The sequence below is a fragment of the Mytilus edulis genome, chromosome 7 (genome assembly GCF_963676685.1).
Source record: "Mytilus edulis chromosome 7, xbMytEdul2.2, whole genome shotgun sequence".
Lineage (NCBI taxonomy): Eukaryota > Metazoa > Mollusca > Bivalvia > Mytilida > Mytilidae > Mytilus > Mytilus edulis.
The window spans coordinates 11,244,156-11,250,925 of NC_092350.1; positions in this window are offsets into that span (position 1 = coordinate 11,244,156).

Sequence of the window (6,770 nt, forward strand, 5' to 3'; positions counted from 1 at the left end):
CGTTAATAAAACCACAGATACTTTCATGCTCAGTGTATAAATAAGAAACTAGTTTGTTTATCGTCTTGAACAACAGGTTATTTTGTTACATTGTAAAACGTATACGAAAAACAATCTGAAAGGTGAAATGACTGTTTACAAAATATTTCCATGTATTTGAAGAAGACGACAATAATATGGGCAAAACAAATGCTATGCACAAAGCAAATACGGTAAATCTGCGTATACGTTTCCAAAAATTTCAAATAAAGAAGGTATATGCAATATTATATCCAGGTTTAAGGACGAGGAAAAATAATTGGGCTGTGTCGCATATTTTGCTAAAATTTTGCATGCAACCTTTGCTCGTTGAACTACAACTGAAAATCAAAAAACAAATGCATTTATCTCTTTTATTATCTGAAATATTGCAGATCGATTTCGTTTATGCCCGCGTCACACTGTCCCGATTTTTATATACGATGGACACCCGAATGCGAAAATTGTAAGTTCGTACGAAGTTGGTCCCGATCTCGTTAAAATACCAAAAAGTGACCGAAGCAAGTACGATGAATAATGAAGTCTATACGATGGTGCCGAAATTATATACGATAGCAAAAGATGGACATACGAAGGTTAACTGAAGACGGGTATTTAAGCTTCATATCTCAGCCGAAGCCTACACGATGGATCACGAAGGCTACACGATGGATTACGAAGGCTACACGATGGAATACGTTGATGGCGCGATGGCCATACGATGTCTAAAAGACGTCGTGTACACAGGAAATTGGTTGCTCATTTTTTTACCTGCTGGTTCTAAAGACAATATTAAAGGTATTTCCAGTTACTGAATGTTTTGGTTGATTTCTAAAAATAATAGTTTATGTATCAAATGTGCATATTCAATTTACCATTTTCTGCATGTGTCATATACAAATATAGTGTCCATATTTGTCCCCAATATGTTACATACGAGGGGGTGCCACGCTCGGCATTGCCTTGTTTGAACTGTAAAATGTTTGCACTAGTCTGAATAATCACCCATAATTATGCCCATGTTTACTGATCTATCTTAAAGGTAAGGTAATGGGTTCGTTGATCCCTTTTATTCAAAAAGAGCTCTTTCAAGGAGAATATCATAATAATATAGACAAAAGGAAGGATGTAGGGAAAGCAACAAATGCGGCAAAATATGACATATAGAAAACAAAATGGTTATGGAGTAAAGTTGGTTTCCCTATATACGTGTACCTGCAGTGTTGGTGTACGAGGCGCGTTTGTGATTTTCATTATGTTACTTGATATGATAAATTGACAAAAAATAATATTTTACTTGTAAAAGTAAGTCCTGAGCCTGTAATAGCTGCTCTTCTTGTTCTATTTGAATTAATAGAAATAACGCTGTCGCCTTTCTTGTTCTCATAGAATCATATGATATGAGCTCCATGTTTTGTGAACGTCTTTCTTAACTGTCGTATTAGACTGACCAGTGCATATCGCGCATGGCACTTTAAATGTATTTTAGCGCGAAAATTAACTTACATTTAGCTAGATTTATTGCCGTCGTAGTTCCATCTTGTCGCCTTCGTACTTTTATTCGATGGCAACACGACGGAATTACGAGGTCTTCACGAAGTCGTGTTGCCATCGTAAGACCTTCGGATAGCTTCGTGATTCATTCGTGTAGCCATCGTAATGTTAAAACTGCCCGATGGAAACGATGGAAACACGAATGCAATACGATGTTCAAAGATGCATTCCCGGTGACATTACGATGGTGAGGATGGTTATACGAACTCAATACGAACCCTCAACATCGGACGCACCTTCGGGAATTTTTTAACATGTTAAAAAATTTAGAACCCTTCCCGAAGTTGTCCCCGAAGGCTAGAAAAAGTGGCCGATGGTTAAAGATGGTTAAAGATGGCAATACGAATAGTCCGATCTGGATACGATCAGTCCCGATTTTGAAAATTTCCATAATCGTGTTGCCATCGGCGTAAAAATCGGGACAGTGTGACGCGGGCATTAAGAAAGCACATAAAATCGGCGAAAAAACATATAAAATTTGTCTTAAAATCGCCAATATCTACCCCATAGATTTTTCTTAAAAAACTGTGTGTATTGTTGACACATACATTTCTGTTTTAATGATATAGAACAAAAATTATGTTCACCGACTCCGTATTTTGTTTAAAAATCAATGTGTTACCTTGGTGGTAGTGAAAAACGTCAAAAATCAACGTGTTATGGCCTGCATCACGGCGACGTTACGATTATTTCGACGTTTTATTGGATTTTTTCACAAAGAACACAATTTTGAATGATTTATACCGTAAAAACGAAGTCGGAGGCCCAACCTTTATTCTGCATCATTGTAACGGAAATTTATGTATCAACAACATAGAGTTTAGAAAAAAAATCTATGTAGCAAAATTAGAAATTGTGCGATTTGAAGACAAATTTTAGACAGATTTTATGTGCTTTCTATACAAATGTTCACCATTTTTTTTAGAAATTCAAATCAGTAATATTTTAAACTATAAATGAGATAAATCCATTATTTTTTCGATTTTCAGTTGAAGTTCATCGCACCAGAGTTGTATGCGAAATTTTACTGAAATCTGTGACATAGCCCACTTACTGTAAAAGAGGGACAAAAGATACCAGAGGGACAGTCAAACTTATAAATCGATATTTACCTACAACGCCATGGCTAAAAATGAAAAAGACAACCAGACAAACAATAGTACACATGACACAACATAGAAAACTAAAGAATAAACAACACGAACCGCATCCGTCGTGTTGCTTATGTGATAACAAACCCGGTAAATAATCTCATTCGGTAGGTCACATTCATGAAAGGGAAGGGGATGGTAGTTAAGACGTAAGGAACATATCCGATATCATTTGTGAAACGGTTATTCTAAAACGGTAAACCAACTCGTGATGGCGTCCGTAAAATTTACGAAGTGAAGATTTCAACTTCTCCATTTGGAACTCTTGATTTAATAGTTTTTTTTGTGAGCAGCAACCCCGCTATTAAGAAAATCATGATAGAAAATGCAAGCACGGCAATATCGTACCAATTGGGAGATATAAACACCGTATGCATGTACTGCTGGAATGGAAAGTTCACAATTGGAAAGCTGAAATCATCTCTTTTGTCGTGCAGTTTTGTTTTCAACCGACCCTCATTGTCAATTTCTAGATGTAAGTCAAGATATGAGGGCCGACTTCACTGTATCTGTTGTATCCTTTATATCTAGTTCGATGGGATAGATGCGTTCAACATAACCACCAAAGTGTGAATTATTTAGTGAAAGAACATCATCTATATAGCGGAAATAGAGTTAAAGGATATTGTTAACTTCTTATCTTTTTTTCCTAAGAAGTTCCTGCATGAAGTCAGCCTTATAATAATAAAGAAACAAGTCGGTAAGAGGAGGGGCACAATTTGTTCCCATTGGAATGCCGACAGTCTGTTGCAAAACAAGTCCTCTGAACGTAACACATATGTTGTCAATCAAGAAATCATGCATCTTGATAATGTCAGTTTCAGAGTATTTTTTGTTTGAATCAGAGTGATCCTTTAGAAAGTAGGATTTATTCCTCCATAAGACAAGATACTTGTATCTACGTTGGCCGTTCTTTTTTTATGAATCAAAGCAATACTAACTCTGTCAATTTGTCCTTTAGTTTGGAATGTGGAATACTTGTGTAAAGAGTAGAAAAGTCAAATGTTTTAATACTATTACAAGATGAAAGAGAGTTAAATTGTATGTACTCTAAAAGATCTTTGGAATTTTAAGTATCCACATCTGATTCACGCCACATCTAGAATAGACAGTTTCACAATAAATTTGTAACCCGTCTTTGATTGCTGATAAAATAGATGTTAATAATTCAGAAAGAGGCTTCGTGGAGCACTTGGAAGACCCAGCAATATACCGTTGTTTGTAAGGACACTTATGTAGTTTAGGTATCCAATAGTGATGGAAGATCCAGTTATTCATCTTTGGTTGAAATTCCAAAGGAACATAGACCAGACCTGTGATTATCAAGGATTTCCTCTTTGGTAAGTGTTGTGAGGGTATATGTTGAGTTTCCAAGTGAATTGTCAATACCTAATTCGTTTATCAAGCATAATGTAATGAGTTTTACACACAAGAACGATATTGTTTAGGGCTTTATCTGCGGGGACAACAACATATTTGTCATGAAGGTAGGATAAGTGTTTTGTAACATTTATTTAAAGATTGACCTAGCCTGGGCATTGATAGACCCATTCAGTTTCTTAATTCTGATTTGTATCAACGACCGTCCTGCCTTAATCCATTCGGAAACAGTGTCTACGTCTTTCTTCTCGCGTTTAGCCTATTGCCTGGCACAATCCTCAACTGAATCCATCAACATTTAAAGTTGTATTTCAAATTGATGGATTTAGGCTCACGATATTTCGGACCTTTCGATAACACATTTCGTAGGGAAGTGTTATTAGCAATGTTGAGGTCACCGGTAATAACGTGGCCAGCTGGATTATATGTGAATTGGAAACTAGCACAAGTGCAATCAGGAGGTTTAGAATTGAAGTCGTCAATATTGAGATCCTGAAAAAACGTGTTTGTAATTGAAAATTTTAGTTGTAATAGGTTTGGTATAGATACAAGAAATGATTGGTACAGATTGGTTTTTGAAATAATGTAACTTGACCTTAATGCACCCGACATGGTCAATTTATTTCGCAGGAACAAAATCGTTTTCTATCTTTACTAGGTTTTGGCACATATAAAATGATGATTGATAAACAAAAAGATTGCATTCTCATCTCGAGAGGACTTGTTTTATTAAACAGTAATGTTTTGTGGCTTGCGGTATTCACAAAGACTTTTGCGTCACTGAACAGAGACGAATGCAACTCGAGTTAACGACAGATTGTGAAGAGACATTTTTTAACACAAAATAAGCTGACAATGGAGTATAGTTTTATTCATTTAAGAGTTGAATGCACCTCTGTAAATTCATGCGGGAAAAAGCGTTGACCGCAGAAGCTCTTCATTCTAAAAATGTGCATACGTTCAACGCTTTTACAACCTTATGAAATTACGAAAAGAAAAATTCAATACTTATGCATATGTTATAACTACATTTGTTTTTAACTATGATCATGAAAACATGATTCTATAAAGTTTTCGTTTATTTATATATGCACTTTATTGTGGGAGCTCGTGTCATCATGAATGTTACAAGTAATTTTTTAAATGAAGATTAATTTCAGAATGACGCGAGATTGCTGTTAGTCCATCAAAATAACGCATCATAATGAATCATACTTGCAATGTAACTATCATGCCATGAATAAGTCATTTTGAACACATATGCTTTTTAGTGGTCAATGCTGAGTTCAGTCAGATACGTGATAAATCTGAATCCATTGTTAGTTATACAAGCCGATCAGAAAGAAAATTTTGCGTTACTCGTAAAAAATGTAATGTTGATCAACTTATTATAAAATTGCTTTTCTAACTTTTGTTCTCTATTTCATTTCGACACACTTGTACTTCGTTCAAGTATATTACATACTGTTAATTATTATAAGCAAAAAAGTAAAAAGACAATTTTAAGTAGGTGAATAACGAGGTATTTGTTTCTGATATATAAAAATGACATGATGTTGTTGTTTTCATTTTTTATTTTTTAAGGCATTTTGTTCTTGGGTAGCATAAAACGTCTTTTATCTTGACTGCTGTAAAAGGGGGATACCAAGGACGTATTTTTTTGTTTTTTACAAGACTAGAAAAACTGGCATGTCATTAGTTGAATGTTGTCGTAAGCTTTTCATGTTTTGATGAACATAATATGATTTTACAATGGCAGGCTAAAACAATTAATGATTTCGTTTCATAATGTATTGAAAAGTTTGAAATACGTGTTGCTTAAAAGAGGTTTTTTGTGTTTAATAGACCAAGCTGTTATACGATTTAAGTATAAAAATACAAGAAACGTAACACATTAAGGTTGTTAAGGATCTTCAAGTGTTGTTGTTTAAGTGCTTAAACGTGTAGAATATAGTAGATTGTCACTAAACCCAACAACGTGTCATACAACTGACAATTAACAAATTGAATAGAAATAAACAAGTGATTATGAACCTCTTTTTGATTCTTTAGTTTTTGTTTACGTTTCATTTAAATCATAATGTTTAAGATGCCTGCTGTACACCTGCAATACATTTCAATTATGATTTAGAGAATTCACGAATAGGTCTTAAACAACTGCTTATTTCATCTCTTACATAGGAAAGTGAACTTTTTTTTAAATCAAAATCAATCAAAAGAACTGCAATAGCGTTCAGAATACGTGACAAAAATGTTGAGCTACAAACTGTAATAAGATGTTAGGATAACATAAATTATATTATCACGGTTGTTGAGAGATAATTTCTATTTACTGATAATTCTCAATTCGAATATATACAATTCGTACACATTTTTAAGCCTTTCGATCTGTATAGACAAGACATTATCCAAAACAACGAAACATTTACACACAACAATAACAACGATAATCAAAACACAAAATAAAACAAAAACGATAGCAGTAAGAAAAAAGTGTATATTTTTATGACATATACAGTCGGAAACCAGGTTGAAATAGAACAAAAGAATCGAAGCTCTTTGTTAGAGAAGGCGATAAATGCTTACTGTAATGTTTACTATAGTGACAAAAATTTTAAAAGGTAATAGAAACAAACAAAATTACAATTGTCTTCTCAATTACGAAGT